This window comes from Micrasema longulum, unplaced genomic scaffold (assembly GCF_059751315.1).
Source record: "Micrasema longulum isolate JH-2025_06_02 unplaced genomic scaffold, ASM5975131v1 h1tg001268l, whole genome shotgun sequence".
NCBI classification, from domain to species: Eukaryota; Metazoa; Arthropoda; class Insecta; order Trichoptera; family Brachycentridae; genus Micrasema; species Micrasema longulum.
In genome coordinates this window covers 182,357-208,304 of record NW_028278455.1, presented here as the reverse complement: position 1 = coordinate 208,304, position 25,948 = coordinate 182,357, and the positions used below count along the sequence as shown (strand labels likewise).

The window sequence follows — 25,948 nt, the reverse complement described above, 5'->3', positions numbered from 1 at the left end:
AGTATGCTATATATATATATATAACAAGAATAGAAAATATTCAAAACAAATGTATAAATTACCTAAAATACAAAACCGGTATTTCTTATGTATCAACTCTCACTGCCTCCACCTACCATGGAATCACTTCTCTACAATACCGCAGAGTGTGTATTCCTGTCATAATTTTGTACTTCACAAAATTATGACAGGAATAGTTGACTGTACAGAACTACTTAATTTAATAACAATACATGTGCCAGCCAGGATTTGTAGACGGTACCACCTGTTTCATGTACCAATAAGTAAAACATCGTATGTTAAAAATGCTTTTTTTCGTAGGACTTTTTCAGTGTACAATACAAAATTTGAAGATATAGATTACACAAACATCACTCTGCCCGATTTAAAATTTATACTAAAAATGCATTATGTTACTTAGTAGACATTTTAATAATAAATATGTACATCTCCCTTCCCCTCCTTATCCTCTCTTCAAGCATCCTTGCCCTAATCCCAATTTACAATAACTTACTGTTCTTAAAAAAAAATGTTTTTCATTATTGATAAATATTTACGAGGATATGAAAATATTTTTTTTTTATGTGTAAACTCATATGTATTTATTTAATATTTAATATATTTTCTTTACTAGCTTGAATACTTTGTGTAAATCTGTTATTAGTTCTGAGTTTATACACTATATCTGTTTTTTTACTATAAATATGTATGTAGAACTGTTGATTTCCCAAATAAAATAAAATAAATCAAAAAAATAAATGAGCTAAGAATTACTACAGTTACGGTATTGATATTTTTTTGTAGCCGTGGGATATATTTTCTACAAATGTTTTAAATATTTATATTTAGAATTATCCGAAAACGAGATTTTACGCGCCACGTGGGACAAATGGCACGTATGACGTTTTGGCGCCAATACGCAATGTTCGTTAGAAACGCAGTCGACGGTCATAACGCGTGACGTCAAAATGACGCGATGCCAACTGCGAGCCGTTTTTTACGTGCTGATTTTTAAACCCGAAAATTATAAAAGAAAACTAGTTTTGAATACATTGAAATTTATATCATTAGAATCGTACAAATTCGCTCTAAACAAATATTATATTTTTAATGTTATTCCCGACTTGTGAAAATACCCCAATTATTGCACTGTAGTCTCGGGTAATTTGAAATCCCTACTTACGATTGCAAAATTACTACGATTTTCTGTCATTTCGATTATTTTTAGTTTATTTTCTAAAGTCTCTACTTTAAGGAAAATATCGCTTTATAACAAATCCGCACTCACCGGGGTCGCGATCAACGAACGAGGGGGGTTACCCGGGGGTACATTACATCATTATTACAATACATTATTATTAGATTAGATTATTATTACATTATATTATTATTACATTACATTATTATTACATTCGATTATTATTACATTACATTATTATTACATTATATTATTATTACATTACATTTCTTTACATCAAATTATTATTATTATTACTGGAGACAGATTAAAAATCAACCTGAAAAAGCACATGATGACTATGACATGATGACACTAACCAGACGAGACATTACATGACTAGAACTTATAATATTTCTTATATAACCATAACAAGTTTATAAAAACAATAAATAAATAATAATAAATATATCACACCATCATCATCTTTCCCTTCCGCACATAAACCAAAAAACTTTTCTCACACAAACAAAATAAAAATGCTTTCAAGAATGAAGGAAGTGGTAAATTTAGGACTGAGGGAGATAAGGTCGTTAACATCAAGTGCTATGCACACGATGCAAGCATAGTAGCGGAATCAGAAGATGATTTACAACGCATGTTTCATATAGCATATATAATAAATTGAACACGAGCATTTTATATTTAGTTGTGGAGGTGTATAGTAGTATTTACATGCTAGTGTTTAGTGTCCTGACGAAGAGACGAGTATGTCTCAAAAAAGGTAGATACAGAAATGTCGGTAAGGGGTTATACGTAATTATTTAATAACATTTAAATAAAATGCTTGACCAAAAAGTTAATGATTTAAATATTGTTAAGAATTTTTTTAATTTTAATTCTATCCAAAAATTGTGCCTAAAAGAACTAAAATCATTGCGCGAGCTATCCTAAACATATATTTTTATCACATATAAAATTAACGGACCACAGATCTCTCTTTATTTACATTCATGCATCTTATCACACACGCACGCCGAATTTTCATTCTTTATATTGTATTTTCTAAATTAATTTTTCATTTTAGTATTAGTTCTTAAAATCCAAGTAAATAAAAATATTTTTTTTAAATTCCAATGAGTCACTGTTTTGGTACATCGAATTAAGCGTATCTCAATAATTTGTTTTATAAAAATAAGTCGCTAAGGATGATCTAAAAAATATGTTAACCGAATCGAATCCTGGCCATCCTGGGCCCCATAATATAGTAGCCAAACTTTCTCCTGTAATGCCGTTTAATATGCGTTGTTTTATAATATATGTTAGTAGGTATTCATTGTTTATAATCTTAAACCGTTAATTTTTTTACTGTAAAAATAAGCTTTTAAAAGAAAAAAAAACATAAAAAAGTTTGGAGGAGCTGGGATTTGAACCCAGGACTTTCAGCATGCGAAGCAGACACTCTACCACTGAGTTACACCCCCGACGGGAGCGTGGGCCAAAATAACGTATATAAACCTAATCACTCTAATATTGCTTTTCATTTACATCACGGGATTTGAATTCTAAAATGCTAATATCTTTTTTGAAAATTTTTCATCAATTTCATTACAAAGTACGCTAAGTTGTTTTTATAAATAAATGAAATTTTAAAAACCAGTTCCGTTTTATTATTTATGTTCCTACCTTAGAACAAAAGCTCAATTTTTATTTATTGAGATCATTGTAAGCGGGATTCTGAGGTATAAGAATTTTTGTATTGTGTACCCGGAAGTATGTTCACTAGGGATGGAAATATTATGAAAAATGTTAAATGGCAAATAAATGTTTGTCGCACGAGGCAAAATTAGCAGTTTACAGTGGAGTACTGATGCCGACCCTTATGTATGGGAGCGAAGTACGGAATTGGAAAAAACAAGGATGAAAGTAGAATGCTGTCGGGCGAATGAGTGGTAAAACTATGGACAATGGGTGCACAAATGTATATCAGTGATGATAGATGCAGAAAAAGAGGAAGACCAAAAGAGATACGGCATGAACAAATTCAACAAATACTTGAATATGGACAAGCGTCAAAAGTCGGAATAATCATCGTATTTCCGTAGAAGATGTATGAATGTAGAGAAAGCGAGATCTGTATGCAACAGACGTATTAAAGTATTGTTCTATCCTCTCTGGCTACTCGTAGGGAGAAACGGCGTGGCGGTTTATTTTTGTAGAAAGAGTGCTTTGCAAATAGGTTATTTGTTTATTATCTACCTATGTAGGTACTTATTTCATTGTCCAACAGTAAAATAAAAATAAAAACATCCCATTTTTAACAAAACGTTTTAGAAATCTTCAATGAATATTACTACGAAAAATTTAAGCACGTGACATTTGTAATAGCATAGGTTGTTTTGTAGTAGACGAGGTCGGGCACACGAGAAGTACCTAACGCTTACCCACGTAACCTCAACAAACCGGTTGTGTGTTACTAGTGGGTCAATAAACCTATATAAACCTCTCGTGCAAGAACGAAAGGGATAGAGACCAGCCCAGAGCAAAAGACAGAGAAAACCCTCCTCATGAAAGCGACCTCGCGAATCATCAAACAAAATGTCGGCGAGCGAAAGAGAAGCAACCCAGCGTCTCTAATAATATGTACCCGGTTTAAATTTTAACATATCGGTTAAATTTGAACGCAACTCTAATGGTATATCATGTTTTAATTCGAATTTCTAAACAGTTCAATTCAAAAATTAATGTTGCATGAAAAAATGTCGCGAACAATACGAGACCTATTTTGTTAGCTACGTCGATAACGCAAGCCGGGAAAGAGCGGGATGGGCGTATCATAAGGACAGGCGTTCGAAGAGTCCAGAAGACGTCTGAATAAGTGGAAATTTCCACTCTAATTGTCGCAAAGCGCATGTGCAGAAATAGCGCTCATTATGCGAGTTGATTTTTATTGAGGGGAGCCGGGCGACGTGTAATAATATTATTTTTTCGTTTCCTAATAGTTAATTTTCACGGCCATTTAGACTCAATTCAGTTGGGAGACGTCAATGTCACATCGTCCTTTCTTGGCAGAGTTCCAGATAGAGAGTAAAAATCATCGAAGAATGTAATCTATAATTAATTTCGGATTACCTAACGCAAAATACAAATTACAACGTAGCTCTATGCGCCGCGCGCTGGTACGTCGTAATTAGCGGCACCATTTCACTTTTTTTTTACGGAAGTTGCATAATTTTTTGCCTTGCTTATAAATTGAATTGCGCCCACGTAGAAGGGCAAAAAACAGTTTTATTTCAATGTAAATATAGCAACGAGGAACCATTATTTCATTGAATTTTGTGAAATAGGCGTCGTTTTATTTTTTTAAAAAACAATAAAATTGACTTTATGAAGGTTTGCTTAAAAGTTTTTGTTGAATTAGTCAAAACAGAATCACGCTTACCCTTCTACGTAGGCATAATTCCATTAATGTACAAGGCTTTCGACTATATTTTAAGGATGTAATACACAATAACTGAATTCTGCCCCCCATGAAGTTTATCAAAATTGATAAATAATATTCATTCACACATTCCAAAAATTTTAATGAAAATCATACATGGAATAATATATAATAGTGCGAGGAATATTTTAGCAAAACACAATTCGGTTTAAGGAATGGATACAGTACGAGAGAAGCTCTCTGTTGTATTCAATTGCTCATTGAAAAATGTCGCAACATGAATGTGGATGTGTACATTTATTTCATAGACTAAAATATCGAATAAAGTACGGCACCAAGAACTCCTAAAAATACTCCCAAATAGAAATCCCAAAAAAGAAACAACTTGGATTCTAGAGATATAAGAATAGGTTAATAGGTAACCTCTACTGGCATTAAAAAGCCGCAGTGAAAGTGGATGATGAATTGATATCAGATTGGCAAGGATGCATTCTGTTTCCTCTCCTTTTTAATATGTACTTAAAAGCCATTTTTGAGATGCGCTAAGTGAACTAACCGACGCGCGTCGGCATTAACATAAATGGACAAATTATAAACAATATCCAATACGCGAATGATACTGTCCTTTTAGCAGATAGTATGGAAAGCCAGCAGCTATTATTTGACAAAGTACATACGGGTAGTTTGGATAAAGGGCTAGAAATAAACATTTCCAAGACCAAATGTAGGTTATTCGAAAAAAGCCACAAATTTTTCCAATGACTAAAAATTTCAGCGCCGGTTATTGAGAAAGTCCATAAATATAAATATTTATAATGCTAGCTGAATGATAAATTTGATCACTCACAAGAGATCAAAGTCAGAATAGAGATGGAGCGAGATTGCTTTTTCAGGATGCATGACGTCCTTTGCAGTAGAGACATTAATTTAGACTTCCGAATGCGCATTGTACGAGGTTGCGTCTTCTTGGTACTTTTTTACGGCGTCGAAACGTGGACACTCACCTAAGCCTCTTCAATAATCGAAGCCTTCGAAATGTGGTACTACAGGAGGATATTAAAAATCTCCTGGGTGAACAGAGCCCGAAACGATGACATTCTCCGGCGGATGAAAAAACATAAAGACGTACTGAAGACCATAAACAAAAGACAACTTGAGTACTTTGGGCATGTGATGAGAGGCAAAAAATATAACATTGTACAAGTTATTCTACATAGAAGGATTGAAGGAAGACGCAATGCAGGTAAAAGGCGCATCTCTTGGCTTAAGAACTTGGGTGACTGGTTCAATTGCAGTACTTAGTCCTTGTTCAGGCAGCAGCCAAAAAAGTGAGAATTGCTACGATGAATTCTAACCTCCATAGGGGAAAGGAAAGATGAGAAGATAAACAATATGTAAACCAACCGATGACAGGTCATAAGTCTGTAAATGCCTAGACTTCCTTATTACAGCTATCGCTGACTGTTAGATAGTACATGCTAGAAAATTGTACCCTCCATGCCTTATTTAATCTGCCCTCCTGGCCTAGTTTCGTCGGCCCTTAGGGCCTTGGTTTGTAAGGATATCGGACTCATTATGATTATGCCATCGTGAGCAAGGAAATGTCCATGTTTATTACCTTCTTACTGGCATACGTATCGTGATTTTCTACCTCCAATTTTTCGAATTGCTGAGGGCAACATAATATTTGCTATACTCTAGGTATTCTGATAAAACCCTCAAAATAGCAAAATTAGAGAGTAAGTTTGCACGCATAAAATTTTATGTTTACTGGTAAAAAACATTAACCAGATATTTTTTTCGAAATCTCGTACATTGAAACAGTATTGAGTTTAAAGGGAATAAAATGGTTTCATGAATATGTATAATGCCCAAAATATGAATTAGAAAGACTGGAAAAGGTTTTTTTTGGGTCAAACATTAAGATTGTTTTTTCTCAGTATGGGCAAAACTGCATTTAAAATGTTTTATTAGGATACCGATGGTATCTTAGTTGTGCTAGTATAAGAATAACGTATCTATTTATCAACAATGTTTTGAGTTTGTCCAAATTTTTGTAGACAAGGACTGGATTCAACTCCCTGGGGAGCTGTTTATATTAACATATTACAAAAGAGATGAAGGAAATTTAAGAGAAGGTAATATAGAAGTTCTATATTCTATATTTATTTATTTATTCATATTTTTGCCTACAAACTATAATTAATAATAAAAATAATGTGACCTCACTGGGGTTTCCCGTGCCGAGGACACTTAACAATATACTTTTTTTTAAATATATTTGAGAATAAACAAAGAAGACTAACTTAAAAAAACGAAGATAATTAACAAATATTCAGACAGTTTTAAAAACAAGGTATTTATGAACATCTATATTATTATTTATATTACAAAACACACAATGAAAATAACAAAAACCTCACATAAGCTATACACTTGTGGAGCAGTTGATTCAATGTTGGTATGGGCGAATGAGACAATTCATTTTACCTCTACCTAGCTCCACTATCCACTTTTTTATAGTCTTTTAAACATTTTCTCGTTACTAATTGTTTTAATAGATAGTGGAAGTAGGTTATAGATTTTAATGAAATAAAACTCAAAATCCCTTTGTCCGAAAGTGGTTTTAGTTTGTATTTGTTTAAGTTGTCTATGTGTTGAGGATTTAGTGATTATATTATTTGTTTGTGATGTATTGTGGGGGTTATGTCTTTTATTTGAGTAAGAGTGGTTTTTGAATATATAAGTGAGTATTGTTTTAGCGTATAATTATTTTGGTGTTATAAGTTGTGATTTATGGAATATTTCTTCAGTAGATGTCTGTATCGGGACTCTGAGTATTATTTTAATTATGGATTTTTGTGCAACAAATACACTATTTAAAACTGTGTCACTCGCACCACCCCAACCGATTATACCGTACTCCAAAATTGATTGGCACGATGCAAAATATTTTTTTTAAAGTTCCTGTACATTAATTATATTTCGAGTTGTTTTGAATACATACGTTAGTCTCTTAAGTTTATTAGTAATAATTTTAATCTGCTGTTTCCACTTTAAATTTATATCAATAATACGACTTCTATATTACCTTCTCTTAAATGTTCTTGATCTCTGTTGTAATATATATTAATACAAACAGCTCCCCAGGGAGTTGTTTCCAGTCCTTGTCTACAAAAATTTGGACAAACTCAAAACATTGTTGATAAATCCACCTGGTCCATGGAGAAGTATAGAAACTGAAAAAATAACACTCTGAGGCGTTGCCTAGGATGTAGGTGAAATAATTTAATTAGATGAATCTCACTCGCATAAATAAAGGTTTAAGCTCTTTAACTTCACAAACATCAACAGATGAAAGAATTGAAGGAATATAGATGTTCAAATATGGGCAGAATGGTGAATGTTACACAGTGTGTAAAGTGGCCACTTAAACCAGCCATTGACAGGTCATAAGCCCTGTAGATGCCTAGACTTCTATATTACCTTCTCTTAAATGTTCTTCGTCTCTATTGTAATATGTGTCTATTTATTATACGTCACTGATGATAAGTTTTTTTATTATATATAGGTTCAGTTGAATACCTACGTAATGAATAGTCATTGATATATTAATACATAGACATGCCGTGAGCCGACAAAAATTATGACACTTAACTCATGCCCAAACGTTCAGTCATGCCTCATGCCTAACGCGTAACTTAGCCGTTCTTCGACCACCAGCTAGGTGTGACGTTTTGAATCGAAGCAAAAATGCCTTCTTGTGTCACGAAAACGTGTAAAAACCTTTCGGAAAACATTGTAAAAAGGATTGTTCAACTTTTTATAGGTAAATATTCGTTAATGAATGATTAACAAACCTTACAACAATTAGTAATTGAGTATAATTATTATTTTTTGCAAACGTCAAACTACACCTAGCGGCGCAATTGCGAAACTGTTCTTAGTTACAGTGATGCACTGATAATACGTTTTTAAAATATAATATAATACTCGTGAGCTAATATTATATTTTATTAAAAATTAATAAATGGGTCGAAATTATAAGGAATTTAAGGAAAGAACCTGATTGGGATCCACCAAAACCAAATTTTGATTATTAACGTTAAAATACAAACTTTTTTGTGTAGCAAAAATAAGTATTCTTCAATTTTTGGTAGCATATGCATGTTCGTTGAATGCAGCCTTGGTGTAATCAAACAGTACTGAGTAACTATGGGTACGCTTTCGTGTCGCTTCTTTTTAAAATATTTGACTCCTCTATAGAGCATGTCTATGTATTATAATATGTCAATGTGAAAGTTAACAGTGATTATATTTTTACACAAGCATTTTTCATTTCTGTCAGCAAATAAATAGACTAAAGACCAACTCGCAAAATGCTTACACAATTATTATTCTTGTATACGCAACTAAAAATAAACTTTACGTAAACAACAATATACGGGATGTTTGGTTTCGCCTCGTCCCGCCAAGTGGATAAAGCGTTAGCTTGTCATGCACGAGGCATCCGGTTCGATTCTTGACAAGGTTATTTTAATATTTAGAAAATGACATCTTTTATAACTGATTGCTGTGATGGCTTAATAAATCACGTTTGTTGATAAATACAAATTTTGCTTCGCATTAACAAATTACAACAGGGATGGAGAATACCTTAAATAAGGGAATATGGAAATCTAGGCATTTACAGGGCTTATGACCTATCATTGGCTGGTTTAGGTGGCCACTTTACACACTGTGCAACATTTACCAATTTGCCTATGTTTGAACATCCAAATTTCTTCAATTCTTCCATTACTGATTTTAGTGAAGTTAAAGAGCTGAAACCTTTATTGTTGTGAAGAGATTCATCTGACTGAATTATTTCACATACTAGGCAACGTTACATTAATTACAGTCACTATGATGGCGACTGCTTTTCTTGACATTATTTTTTGGCTTGCCAACCACCGGCTAAATGCAATAAATAGCAAGATAAATAATAAATAACTAAATAAAAATAGCAGTTTTTGAATATTTTCCATATTTTCACCGGCGAAATTAAAATTAAAATGATCAAGATACACTGCGATTGGTGTACCGATGCAGTGCCCTATGCACCATTAGGCGCGGAAAGGGAACGATGACGATGATGATGAAATTCAAATATGTGATAACGCAGCAGGATTATACGTCGCGAAATGTAAATATTTTGGCATTTTTATTTGGTGTTCACGGATGTTGCATTGTGATCGCGAATACGATAAACAACCATAGTGAAAAATTGTTATCACGGCGCTTTTAGCACGTCGATAGTTATTTGTGATTGAGCTACAGGAATAATATCGATAAATGCAGTTATACACTAAACACCTGTTTATAAAAAAAATAATGTAAGTAAATGGACTGACATTCGTAAATAAATAAATCAATAAAAAATCTTGTATTTCTTACAAAGCATGTATTGCGACATTTCGCTTCACTGAATTTTGCCGATTCAGTGCCAATTAAGTTGTTTTTTAGTTTATCGTTTAAAAATCACTAACGATGCGACGCCGACGTCATCAAAATATAACAATGGTTTTGCCAAACATAAATATTTACTCCTGATAATTCAATTGTTCTTATCTTATGTTCCTTTTTATGTTATTATAAAATTAATTCAATGTGTTTTTTTTTATTTTTTCATTCAATGTAAACACACAAGCTGCAACTTCACTGTTTTACGCAATTTCTTCGTAACGAATTTTATGATGCAATAATTAATTAATCCGTCCAAAATATTTTTATACAAATATTGGATTTCACTTCCAGTAGCTCAATCACAAATAACTATCGACGTGCTAATGAGCGACGTGATAACAATTTCTCACCATGGTTGTTAATCGTATTCGCGATCACAATGGAACATCCGTAAACGTCAAATGTCAAAATATTTACATTTCGCGACGTATAATCCCGCTGCGCAATAACATATTTGAATTCCACCGGTGAAAATGTGGAAAATATTCAAAAACTGCTATTTTTATTTATTATTTATCGTGCTATTTATTGCATTACTAATAATTATTATTATGGATAACTTATATAGCGCCATTTTCGTAATATAATACCTCAAGGGCGCTTTACAAAGTGATTATATTAAGATATAAATTTAATTTTAACTTTAACTTTTTAATTTAATAAAAATAATGTACTTTTTCACACTATTTTTCCGCCTGGCAAGCCAAATGACAAGAAAAGCAGTCGCCATATTAATTGTAATTTAATTTTCAGTTTTTTGTATTAGATAATCCTTACTATTTTGCAAATGCAATATATTGTATTATTTATTATAGTAAACGCCGATTTTTCGCCAATGAACTGTATTTACGAGGAAAACAAAAAACAAACCGACACGAGCGTTGACTAATGGCCGCGATAACTTAAGCATGTTCATTATTGTTCATTGTGATCGCTCAAATGCTTAGCATGATTTTCAGCATATCGATCGTTATTTGTGATTGAGCTACAGGGGAGTAATTAAAATGAACAGATTGCAACAGAAATGGCGAACATTTTGTGAAAGTGAAAAGAAAGAAGAAAGTTTATTCACTTCATATTGAAAGTCCAGTCTTTATCGCATCATCAAAAAGCTTTAATAAAAGTTATCCTAAAAGTCCATGTCAGATCGAGCTCCCTCGACATATACGAAAAACTTAATGTTAAGACTATAAAATAAATATATGCAAACGTTTTACTAATGTATGCATACAAAAATTATTCAACGCACAGAACACCGAACGCAATTACTAGAGTTACTAGACATTCACCCTGATGCTGCAAAAGCAATCGAAAATTAATACAACTTTCGGTCAAAGAGTATTGGTCTACTTCTCCATTAAAATGTACAACCTACTTCCATTGTCTACAAGGACAATTAGTAAATACTATCTCTATAAAATGGCTATTAAAAAATGGATAATGGAGGTGGGATGCGCACGGATTAATGAGTGGATCGGCCAAATAGGTAGTATTATATTTTTATTTAGTGTTTTTATCTGTTTTTAACATGTTTTATATGCGTTTGAGATTATAATTTAACTATGTTTAATAGGACATGTTTCAAAATTATATAAATTGTCTCCCTCGGCATGGGACACCCCAGTGAGATCTTTAATGTAAAAAAAGTCATACATAAAATGTGAAAGAACAAAGAAATAGAATAAATGAACAATGGTTGTTAAATTTTATGATTTAGTTTGCATTTTTTATTCGTCGTAAAAATGTTAAAATAACAAATTAATTATCTAGAAACGCCGCTTTTTAAGTTTAAACGCAGTACCCTATGCCCCGTCAAAAGGCAACTAGGGAAAAGTGGTGATGGTGATGATGAAAATAATTAATTGGTAACAAACATCTTAAATGACGAGGCAGTCAACATTTTAAAGTTTTCGAATCATCTGGATAAAACCAGATATGTAGAAGTATACGCATCGTCATCAGACAATAAATAATTCTTAATAGTAATTTATAGGATCTTCTTCAATTTAAATGTCCAAGGTCAAAGAGGGAATGATTCGTCTTTACAATAAATTAATGGTTGTCGACAAAATTTTAAATCCTAAAGAGCACTGGTTTGATGCATAAAAACTGTTTTGTATAGAATCTCACTATTTTTTATTTGTATTCGGAAATGTATTTATTCACATTTATTTATATGTAAATTGAAAAAAGCTCCCCCAACGGTGCTATTCTGTATCTTCTCTACTCGGTAAAAAATGCTTAGTTTAGGGATTTTTTATTTTTTGCATGCTACTTCGCATTGCTTCATATAATATCGATGTACTTAACCCAAAACTTGAGGATTGAACGTCGGTTTTTATTTATCAAAATAAAACAACAGCCATCGTCTCAAAAAAATACAATATCTACAAATAAACTATAAGTAAATAAAATGCAAAAAAAATATAAGCAGAAAAGCGTACCCGGGAAAAGCTACTCCGTATAATTCCACTTGTAAAAAAATAAATATAACAATAATAATAATAAAAATAATATATCTTTAACTATGACGTCATGATGAAGGTATAGTGTCCTTAACTTCCGATTGTAATCGTAGCCCTGATCCCACATTCCTCATCATATATAGTGACGTGTACAACTTAAGTTTTTTTTAAATAAATTTAAGATTAGGCTGCTTTCGGCAAACTAAAATATATTTTTGAAAATAAACAAGTCCTTGTAAAAAATAAAATAAATAAAACAGCTTTGTTTTTAACCACTATTTTTTTATTATTATTCTATTTTATTTTTTATTATATCAAAAATTCAATAAAGACACTGGATCAAAAGTACTTCATGTTGAAAATAAAATATTAAAATTAGACAACTTAGAAATCTTAAAAATTAAAAAAGCTATTCATAATAAGAAAAAAATCATTAATAACCAAATAAACAATATTTCTTTAAGTCCTTTCCTGTCTAGCTTCGAAAATATTGATATCAAATTACCACAACATACGGACTAAAAACTACGAGTATGTCTGTAATACAGGAAAGTAGTCAGAAGCTAAAATGTACACAACGATCCATGGAAAGACAGATGCTCGGTATATGTCTAAGATAATAAGAAATGAAGAAATAAGGTGCCGCACCGAAGTCGTGGATATCATGGATCGTACAGCGAAATTAAAATGGCAGTGGGCAGGACACTTAGCGAGGTAAAATGATTGCAGGTGGACACCCAGAATAGTAAAGTGGAGACCAGGGGCAAACAAAGGAAGTATTAGAAGGCCACAGAAAAGTTGGGTCGATGATATTGCCTCTAAAGCCGGTAAAGCATGAATGATGAAAGCGGGTGATAGGAAGGAATGGAGACGTTTAGAAGAGGCCGCCATCCAGCAGTGGAGATAATAAGACTGAAGACGAAGAAGTGGAAGCTCTATCTCCCCACTAAACAGCTGAAAATTTAAAATAAATGGACCTATCTTATACAATTCAGCGTGTTTTAAAACAGTGTACAATTTTTTCTTTTGAACAGTCTGTTTTTTGGTTAGCTGGAAGATATTGCGAAGTCCTCACTTTTCTTCATACGAACGTATTCCCGTATGATCTTCCTGGATTATGGCACTCGAGCAATGTTTTTTTTTACGCACTAGATATTTACCATTTGCGTGGTGTGTCTCTATGATTTTCTTTTTTCTCAACTCATTCAAGAAAAAAATAAGGCATTAATATCTTTAAAAAAATACAAAAATACAATAGGCCCTTTTTGACGTGTACCCACGGCTTTCAAATGGCTTTACTGCGTAATATTGTGATGTTTTCCATTAGTTTTATCTTTACGGGTGTTATAATTTTAGAGAGAAAGCAATAAGTCAAAGATAAATATTGCAGGTAAGTAGTGGAAATTAATCATCATAAAAATGTTGCGCTTTTCAATCAATATCAACAATATACAGTGTTAATATATTTTTTTCATCTGTTAGCTCACATGTTATATATATATATATCTTTCCTGTATTTTTTATAATAACTGGATATGCGTTTCATCTATCTAAAACAAAAAAATATAATACTTTAGTATGTTTATATAATATATTTAGTATTTATGTTTTAACATGAATGTTTCCGGTAGCTTAATGTAGCGGAACTTACACAAATTGATATAGGATTGTGAATTCGAGCTGACCATAAAATCGTCAACAATCGATAGTTTAGTTTAGCTTAGTTTAGTATATTATTTTTATAGGATTCATTGAATCACTTTTACACGTCAATAAATTACAACTATATAATACAATTCAATAATAATAGAATTCAATTCAACAAACGAATAAATTAAAATCTACAACACAATTCAAATCAACAAACTAAAATCAGTAAACACGAATCTAATGCCCAGCTATCTTGTCCTGCAAATACGAGTATTCTTCGACTTTTTAGACAAATACTGCGCTATTTTGTAGTTTGGAGATCCTATAGTGCTTAGTATAGGCCTAAGAGGCATATCCTTTTATGTATCTTAGGAAGGCCGTATATAGAAGGTGTCCTTGAGGCTTTCACAAATAGTGTATGTTGCACTTCTTTGGGTATTTCTGATGTTTTCACTAATTCTCTTGTTTTTCGATCAACTTTATCCGTTGGGTTCTTTTTAAGTTTCATGTAAGTAGATGTTTCCACTGGTACGCGCATTTTCTGTATATAATCTGTTTTGTTCAATATAACGGTTGCATTGCCCTTATCTGCTGGTAATATCACTATGTCTTCATTTTTTCGTAATTCTTTCAGGTCTTGTCGTTGAGATGCTGATAAATTAGATTTTGGAGGCTTCGCTCGTCGTAGAATGATACTGGTATCTTGGCGGATTTCTTCCGCTACAACTGTAGGTAGTTTACGTAGAGATGCTTAAACTCCACATATAATATCTACAACTGGGATACATATTGGGGTCATGGCAAAATTTAACCCTTTTGTTCATACTTCCAGCCCATACAAACCGATACCTACATGCTGATTCGCATCATCATCCAACCCAAAAACGAGGATTAATAAATTCATTGTTAACAAGAGCGACACGAATATGCCAAGATTCCGAAAAGGGAGAAGAGGTCAACAAAATTATGATGCCCTGGTATATATTGCAGGAGAAAATTATGATTCCATAGTACATCAACTAAAATATGACCTTAAAAATATCGAAATATAGTTGAAGAAGAATAAACTTAAGCTGAATACAGATAAAACTAAGTTTATGAACATAGGAAATAAAAAAAATCCTATTTCACCAACAATAATGATGGATGAATAAATATTAAAGGAAGGGAAAGAGATAAAATATTTGAGGATTATTATGGATTCTAGATTGACCTTTTCCCAGAATACAAGATATGTGACAAATAAGATAGCAAGGAAGGTATCTCTTATGGGAAGAATCAGAAGATATATAAAACTGCAGATTCGTGCAGGATGATTTATAACTCCATAATTGTGCCTCATATAAATTATTGTAGTAGTAATTTTGTTTTTGGCAACTGAAGGGGAAAAAAATAAACTTACTGTTCTGCAGAATAGGGCTATGAGAGTAATTTTGAGAAAAAATAAATACACCAGAATAAAGTTGATGCTGAAACAAGCAAAAATTATGACAGTACGTCAACTAATATATTTTAATGTAATGTTTTTTGTTCATAAAATGATTAATGGTTATACCTCAAAAGAGTTGACTCAAAAGGTTTTTTCTAATCAATGTGAACATGTATATAAAACAAGAAATAAACACGAAGTAAGACTACCATTTCGTAGGAAAACAAGTACACAGAACTCATTGATGCACCGAGCTGTACAGTTATATTATAAGGAAATACCATTAGAAATAAGAGAGCAAAAAAATATTATTTCATTTATACGTCAATTAAAAAAACATGTGTTTAGCAGATAAGTTTTAAAAAGTAATTTTATTCGTGTTAGCTTTATAAAAGTTTTCTTTTTAAGTGTACGTATATTGTTTGAAAAATGTTAATAATTAGTATATGTTTCAATAACAATTAGATGTAAGTTAATATTAGGACATTCATTTATTATGTTTGTACTATTTAAAGACAAAATAAAAAAATAAAAAAACACAAAAGAGCGTGTAAACTTGGGCATCCTGACAAATCTGCAATAGCGGAACACTTTATAGCCACCGGACATTTTTTCGCATTTGAACCGAAAATTTTGCATAAACCCAGTAATTACAGTGCACGAATAATAAAAGAGGCAATTGAAATACACAGACACTCAAATAACATAAACAATGACGACGGGCTTAAATCAAACTCAACTTGGTTCCCAGCACTACATACTACAAAAACGAATAGAAATGTGCCTACTGCCGACTGCGACAAGGTACAAATTACTAGTACTTAAACTCACACTTTTTTCTACAAAACACTCAGTTTACCCTGAAGATAGCTCCTGCAATGGTAGCCGAAACGTCTGAACAAATCCAATACACACAGTATCACCCAAAAAAGAAACATATCGGAAAAATTAACCGTTTGAATGATTCTGCGATATCTCTCTTGCCTGTGCCTTGGTTTTACGGAGGTCGGAAAATCGAGTTCTCGCATTCCCAGTTGAATGCAAACTAACGAAGCAATTGATAATAAAATAATTAATGGGTAGCAGTGAAAATTTCCGCTCGTGTTTCATTTGAAAAATACACACAGCAAAGGAAATCTCGTCAATTTTCAATCTAATTACTGTTTACAGTGGCAACAGTTATTTATTCCATGTCCAGATGTGACGTCATAAAAATTCTTATTTTCGCTTTGTCGTGTGAAATTTAAATGTCTGTTATTACCTACGTGATTATACAATTATCATTAATAGATTGAGTTTTTCCGATAATATTTCTTGGTCAAACTGCACTTTAATTATAATAATAAATTTACTGTAATTATAGCCTTTAATGTACCAGGATCGGAATTAATGTTAGTAATACTAAGACCGTTATTCATGGAGTCCCACAAGGAACGGTTTCTTGGCCCTTTGTTGTTTCTTATATATATTATGATCTTTGTAATATAGCTGTCCCTGGCAAATTAGTTTCTTATGCAGATGATACTGCAATAATTGTACAAAGTGATACCTGGGATAGTACTTTCAAAAAAGCCAATATATGTATAACTATTATCAAGGAGTGGTTAGATCGAAATCTTATCTTCTTAAATTGTAATAAAACACTGTTTATTCCATTTTACAACTCCATTAGATAAACCATTAAAAACTGTTCAAAAATTTATATTAAAAATAATGCTTCACAAAAATCGCACTTTTCCCTCTTTCCAATTGTTCCAAGAAGCTAAACTTTTAGATCTGAGACAAATATATTGTTTTCAATGTTTAAAATATACATTTAAGAACCAAAATTTATTTACAAGTAATTCAAATAGATCAAGTCAAAGAAGGAATCTTGTGTTAGAAATACCACATTGTAAAACGAGGCTCGCACAGAGACATGCATATTTTAAAGGCCCAAAAAAGTTTAATTCTTTTTTACTGATTGATTACATTATTGATTACAAACTTTCAAAATTTTCCTTCTTTTAAAAAACATGCACTATCCTGGATTCAAACTAAAGATATGAACTCTTTTTTCTATGATTTATTTTGTTGCCCTTTAATAATAAGGAATATTTTTGTGTTTTTTAAAACATATTTTATTTCCTTTTTAATTACTATAAAAAAAATATCATATTATCTTTTACAGAATATTTTATTTTTTCTTTCTTACACAAAAATATTATAACTGTCCATTATTTATTATAGGAGCAAAAATTCATTTACATTTTCTTGTATACCCACGAACAGGCCATGCCTTTGTGGGATTTTTGTTTACTATTTTTACTATTAATATGTATTTTATTGCTATGTAATTATGTTTTATTTTTTTAATACTCTGTTTTATCACTTACGTTTATTGTTAAAAAATTTAAAAAATAAATTTAAAAAAATATAGCTCGATGAAAATGACAGCTGCCAAACTAATGTCACTAGTGATTACCGATCACTGATCATGTACCGATCGAATCAATTTTATCAGTTTTTTTATGCAAACATGAAACTCTGTTTCCGAAAATTGAAATAAAAACGCAAAAACCAGCCTTTTGTAGTGTGTTTAAAACAATTGTGTATTTACTAAAAAATAAGACATTTAATACTTTTTTTCATGAACAACACCAAATGAATTATTTTTTTATTGTATCGATTTATATTAATCAATTTGTCCCATCTCTTACATTTTTGCAAAATGACTTAACCTTGTAAGAACGTCGTTAATAATTAGTTTTTTTTAGTTGTAAGGCTGAATTTAAATCATTATGTTGATCAATATGTCAAGCATTGTTGTTGGATGCTCGATACCTTCGACCTCGGGACTGTAAACAAGGCCTGCCCTCTCGCGATACGCGTGTTCGAAGAAAACAGGGAACGTTTGATTTTAGGTAAACTAATTGACGTTATGGTTTTGAGTGTCAATCCTGGAATTAATGAAAGGAGTAAGGACTTACGGTTTCCTCCCTTTGGCACTGGTCCAGAAAGACACCGTTATCGTTTGCACTGGTCACTTTGCACGTTTTTGTATGTTGGTAATTCGAAATCACTGTCACGCTCGCGGTACGGTTTTCGTTGTGTTGTGTTTTATTGTTGTGTTGTCACGCGTTGCTTTCTTGACTCGCTGTCAGGGAGGAGTAGATACATTGGGATTCAAAACAAGGACCACCGGAATCAAAGGAAGGAATGGCTTGACACTTGAATAAAAGAAAATGAATCCGAAACAATTGTATTAAAAAAAATAATTAACATGCCAGATACGAATGATTTTTCGTGTGTCAATATTAATCACTCCTTTGACGTTACTACAAAGTTATGTCGTCACTCTTGCTGACAACTGTTATTCTAATCAAGTTACATATATTTTGTACCTTAGAGGATAAAACACGGGACTCTACTTTTTGTTATTTTGAAGTTTAAAATGCAGAAACTATCGCAATAAGCCATTGGATGCTTAAATCAAATACTAAGGTCCTCTTTCTTAGTATAAGTTAAAATAAAAATCTGAAGTCCACATTGCTTTAATCCAAAAAACTTTAGTATCCCCAGATACGTACAATTTTTATCAAAATAATTATTATTTTACATTGAAAGTTCAATGTTTTAGAAATCCCACAATAACATAATTTCTTTTCCTGAACATTTCGATCAATGTGATTTCCGTGGTTTATCCTTTAAGGTACAATTTTTTTTTCGACTTTTATTTGCAATTTTCCCCAGTAACCGGGTTTCGTCGTGACCGACATCATCAGACTGGTATAAGGCTAAACAAATAATTATGTTATATTCGAGGGAAAGCAGGGGTTGTTAATCATGATTTTATATGATTATAGGTTTAAATTAAAGGAATTTAAGAATGATAATCTTTATATATATATCATTCCTCTGTACGTGTGACGTCACTGAACTCCTCCTAAATGGCTTAACCGATTTGCATGCGGTTTTCAGAGAAATATAGATATTTACGCTGTGCGTGTTCGTAGATATTAAAATATTTAATCTAATATATAAAAAAGAAGTAAGGAGCATAAATGTTTTATTCGTCGATCTACCAGGGTTGCATTCGAGGAGAATTCATTTACAAAAAAATTGAAAGATGTTGTTTTATTGTGTATAAAAAAGTTTGTTTTTGAATTTTCTTAAATTCCTTATAATTTCTACCCATTTATTTCATTTTACTGGATTTTTGGTAATACTAAAATAATATTAAATTCAATACATTTTTAAAAATCGTATTCCTACATAAGTACACCCCTCTGTTGGTGAGAAGACCAGAGTTTGACGTTTGCAAAAAGAATACCATATTTGAAAAAAAAAAAATGTTTTGGAATTCAACCATAAACAAGTACCTACTTAAATTCATATTTGAATATTAACAATTTTCAGTTTTGGAATTTAATCACAAACAAGTACCTAGGTACCTACCTATCGATAAAAAGTAGTACGCGTGCAAAGAAACAACGAAAATAAATACATAATGAGAATAAACGTTAAATGTAACCACTTACAGAGTTTTTCTTGTCTACTGGTTTCGAGACGTATCCGTCTCTTCATCAGGACATCAATTACACTAACATGCAAATGATAAAATCCAAAAAAAAATTAACAAACGTGCTGATAGGACACATGCTATAAGAAGCTAACAAATGGCTGAGATACTTGCCACAAACGCACGGAAGCTTCCGGGTTCGTTTCGCAGTGAGAACATGAGAATTAAATGTGATTATTCTCAAGCCTAGGTATTCTGTACTGCGCTTCAACACTATTATTGGGCCTCCTGGCTTAATATGGTTGTAAAAACAATATTAAAAAAGGTAGAAGAAAGAAAATGTGCATTCGCATAATTTGTAAGTGTGTGTTACTGTGTTAGTGTAAGGGTATGCATGTTAGTGAGAGTGAGTATGTTTATGTATAAAGGTAAGTAAGTATGTATGTATGTATGTGATAATGTGTAGTGAATATAAGTGGACTTATTGAGTATTAATTATCGATGATTACCTGTTTTTTCTTTAACCTTTACGAGGACACCAATAATCATCTTACCAATTTTTTTTTAACTCTTTGAATCATGGTGGTATAAAAATCATACCACATTCAATCAAATTTTTTGTAACTAGAACCGTTGTAAATATTAATTACAACATTGGTACCAGCAGCGGTTTCGATTTTTTTTGGCTATGCAACTAATTGATTTACTTTTTTTTAGGCGGTTTTTGGTTAAAAGCACTAAAGTTAGGCTCAATGTCCGACAGTCGAATACGGAAATCTGGAGCGGCATCCAGTCTAGTTTTTAACTTATTTTTCATGTAGGCGTAATCTGAAAAGCCAGGCTCACATCGGTAAGCAGAACCACGATAGCCTTCTCAACGACTGTAGGGTATTTATCTTTAAGTCTAATCCAAAAGTCATTCGAGTTTCAATCAGCTGATTTGAGTTTTGGTTTTAGAGAGGATGAATTCAAATTATTACTCTCCGACACGGTTGTTAATATTGATTATTTGGTCTGATTTGCGAATGGATTTAGTTTCTTTGTGTAATGTTTTCTACGGCAATACGCTCTAACACTCGAAACCCCTGCGACCCTTCCACGGAACCCCAGGGTTCCACGAAACATCTTTTGGGAACCGCTGATACAGACATTACATTTTCGCTAACATAAGTCACTAGTCTCTTACTGATTTAAAGAGTGGTTTACTCCCTAACTGGTATGGTCGCAAATTTATACCACCTGAAAAAGCGTTTTCTATTTATTTTTATTTTCATTTGTAAATTTTAAAAATATTTTTTTTTACACTCAATCAGAGAAATAATAGGAATTTATTATTTTTCATTTTGAAAAACCTGTGCCTTAAAGTTTTAAATCACTATTAAAAAATGGGGATCAAGTTGGGGCAGAGTGGGGTTCGAACCTCAAACCTCTGATCCTTGAGTCGACAAAACTAACTACAGAACCACAACCCGATTTTTTTAAAATTGTAACAAACGTTTTGCTTTTTTGATCTCAATATTTCCCACATATGTCTACTTAATTACTTAGTTTCAGGAATTTTCTCTCTGGGATGTTCAAATAAATACCCTTGAAATTTTAACGATTTCTTATCCAATACAATTTAGTATCGAAAGTGACAGACGACCATGAAATGTCTTTGTGTGGACACCCAGTGATGACCTTGATTCCAGCGAACCCCAAAATAAATACGATTCCCCTCCACCGAATGTTTCGAAATTGGAACTCGGGTCAATAGTGATGTCAATGTCGAATATGGCGATTGCAACATTCGAGTTATTGATATTGAGCATTTCCTATCTATCTGCTTCCTATAATCATTTAATTTTCATTATGATGATTGTATTATAGGGCATGCCCTTGTCCGTACCGTGCATAGGGCAGTAAATAGTATAAGTCATTGCACAACGCTGCTCCGGAATATCTCACGCGGTCTTATTTTTCTTCATACAAACCTTTCCCGTGTTTTCTACATAGATTATGTTCTGTAACTAGAGCAAAATTACACACTATAAATATCCACAATGGCGTGTCCATAGTGTTTGTTTTTTTATTGATTAATTAACTTTTATAGGACCATACAAAAACCTAATTTTATATGCTGTCTTCGCACGTACGGCAGTGGCGAGCCGTGATTTATTTTATAGGTAATCCATAAAAAAATATCATTTATTTGTACCTACATATGTTAAGTAAATAACAGCATTTATCGATACTATTCCTGGCCGATTACCTTTCGTTCCCATCCTTCCTTTGACCCATCCTTATGGTACCTACCTAACATCAAGATAGAAGATATTCAAAATTAGAAGATTCTGATTTAAAACAAAAACCAAACAACATTTTTGACTTCACATAAAATCGGATAAAAAAAGTGGTTGGAATCGTCGCGCGTCGAGGAAAAAGTCACAAATAACGACTATTATAATTAATATTATCTGTATGCAAAAGGTAGACGCGAGTATTATAAACTAAATTAATTATAATATATCGGAAGTTAATCTTCTTCCATAAAAGCACTAACTCGTGTGCGGCCTTCTGGCAGATCTTTTCCGGTTCTATTTCTAGTATAAACATAGACTTGATCGTATTATGCTTTCTACGCACATCGTGCTGACTTCCTGATTCCCGGAAATAAACAAACATTACATTTATTATGCGTATTAGTTACTGTGTTTTTATCGAGATCCAGAGCTTGCCAGATTTTTTGTTTTACAAATAATAAAACACTTACCCCGATAAAACTTTAATAACTGTTATGTTTTCATCGTAAATACACTAGATAAATCAGCCCTTCGGGCCTCAATCACATGGTTCTCTAGGCCACTTGTAGTCTTTTCAGTTTGAATTATTTTTAATGAAACTTCAATAACAAAGAAGTCCTAAAAATAAAGTAAAAATTATCGGCCTTTGAGGCATATTATATATTACGACAATGGAAAATACAATAGGTACATTACAAACACGTTACGTACAGCAAAATGTATTCTTAATTTTGATTAAGTTTATGTGCAAGGTTAATGTGCCCACTAAAAGGGGTGTTATTTTCAGTCAATTAGTTAGCAGAATTGCAGATATTGCAGACAAAAATATGGGAAGACAAAAATAGCCGTAGTAAATAGCGGGTCATGTAGCGAGACAAGAAATTGGTAGCTGGACCCCCAGAATACTAAATTGGAGACCCTACAAAAATAATAGAAATACGGGGAGACCACAGAGGAGATGGACTGACGACATCATCGAACTCGAGGGACATGGATGGAAACAGAGTGCCCAGGACAGAAAAACATGGAAAAATTTGGCAGGGGCCTATTTGGAGAGAAACAGGCTGATAAGAAGAAGTTTTTTATATATTTGTTTGTTTGATATTTATTTACTACAAATTTTGACTAATTCTTTTCATTTCCTAGAAAATATTTCTTTAAGCAATCAATCCGAAAAATTACTTGTATTTTGTACTTGAAGGTTTATTATTTGATTTATTTTTGTTTGTAAATTTATGGCAAAAAAATTATATACATAACAGGGAATCTATATAAAACCAATTAATGTAAAATGAAAACGGAGTGTTCTCTGTTTATGATAGTCTCCATCTAACATGGCACAGCTTGTTCTAAGATGGAGATTTTCTATCTTTAGAGCATAAGTAGTCCGATACTAATAAAACAATAACATAAAAAAGAAAAACTAAAACTACATAAATATAAATGCCTAGCTAATCAAATGTAAGAAATTAAAAACCGTTATTATACAAATATAAAGTATATATATGTGCCAAGAATACATGATACTTAAACGTAAATAATATAGTATAATATATAAGAAAACAAATATAAAGCAATGAAATGCATAAAAATATAAATAATATGTGTACCTATTATATAAAGTACTACGTTTTTTGATTTTCATATATTTTTCAAAAAAATCTCTCGCTACACTATTTATATGTGCAGTTATTTTTATTTTTAAATTTATTTTAAATTTTGATTAGCAATAAATACTTGAATAAAATGACGCTATATTTGTAGATCCGTAATAATAATAATACTTTTATTATTAATATTATTGTTGGACCATCTTGGATAAGTTCATGCGCTCTCTAGCTATCAAGGAAATAACTTTTGCGCCTCTCTCTCGCGTCACCATTTACTCGTAGTTAGTTATATTAATTATTAATCAATTGATAGTAACACCGGAGAAGCTTGCGAAAGCAAATTATTATTGACGACTAAGCTGTTTTTTAAATACCCGTGTCTTCTTATTACGTAAAGAATTCGGAATTACAAAAAACCTGCAATTTGTTAGTTTTGCCTGGCACCAACGTCACACGTGGCGACGATACAAAAACAATTTGCGTAATTTGGCCTATTTATAAAACAAAAAAGTGTAGCAAAGGTTGTTTTTATTCAACAACAAGCACAATGCAATACCCTAAACGAAGATTTTCGTAACTCAGATGTTGTGACTGGCACCTGGGTATACGAAATTCAATTGAAAATAATATTTAAATAAATATTATATTGCTAGGAGGCTGCTGCGTACGTTTTATGGACTTTAATGTTAGAGTAGCCTCCTATAACGAGCCTTTTGAAGGTGCGGTAATGGACCTGGCTTGAAAACGTGTTGCGGATGCTTCGGGATAGCCTTAACCCAATCTGTCTCTTCTTCACAACGGCGCGCCGCGCCATCTTGGAAGGCCGTCGATAACGATATCCGAATTATTCTATGGAACTAAGGGACGTGGGATTGACATGAGGGGAGGTGAAGGTGAGAGTGCTGGCTAGTGATATGGTCTCCTGGAGGCATCTGGTAGTGCCCGCTCCATTTAGGAGCGGATATGCAAAAACAAGAAGAAAAAGATGTTGCAGTCGCGAGACTTAACACGTAATTTACTCGTCTGGAGATCAGATGCTTACTCAGAAAAAGCCAAACAGCGCGCCTATATGTATAACGCCCGCATAACACATTTTTTATTCTCTACGGTATACTAAGTTTAGCATTGGACCAAAAACAGTCAATCATCAAGTTGTGATAAACAAGGTGTCTTAAAATAAAAAGGTGTCTTAAAATAATTCATGTGTGATGGTTTGACCTTATATACATACAAAAAATAAGAATAGACACAGAAACTGAAAAGCGACGACTGTCATCAAGAGGTGATTCGTTTAGTTCTGAGTCATATACGGGTGCCTCCCGAGACACTTAACCACGCTTGGCGACATTACTTGGCATCAGATTATCTAGTCCTAGACGTCCACTGCTGACAGGGGAGTGGATGCCTGAACTACGGGACACGGGATTATAATTGATTAAACATTATCTACCTAAAGCTAGGTTCACGCCAGGGCAACACAGCTTGCCCACAGGACATGAGTCTCCTTGGCGGTGCCCACATACACGGAATAATTGAACGTAGTTATGCAGAAAGCAGCCAGTCCACAATTTGTAAAAAATAGATATTGGTGTTATCGAGTGCAGTTAGGTCAGTTATATGTACTGCTAAAAACAGCCAGACCGCTTTTATACAAAAAAACTGTTATAATTGCTTTCTGAAAATAGTTTCGATCACATAAACGGAATTTCTCAATTTGCAGAAAACACCCAGAGGACAAAAAAAAATTATTTATTTAATCCAATATAAAATACAAATACATAGTTAACAAAAATGTTTATACAATAGGTACGATACATTCAATATATTTTTACTTTTATTTATGAATGTAGCCACTCCACTGGCCCACAGACACGTTCCGGAGTGTCA

The 25,948-nt window shown here is 32.5% G+C and overlaps 1 non-coding gene across 1 annotated transcript; it reads right to left on the bottom strand.

Annotated features, from left to right (window-relative positions):
• Window positions 1–2,589: 2,589 nt before the first annotated feature.
• TRNAA-CGC (transfer RNA alanine (anticodon CGC)) lies at window positions 2,590–2,661 on the bottom strand. Its single transcript has one exon. It is a non-coding gene; the product is annotated as a tRNA-Ala (tRNA).
• Window positions 2,662–25,948: the final 23,287 nt, after the last annotated feature.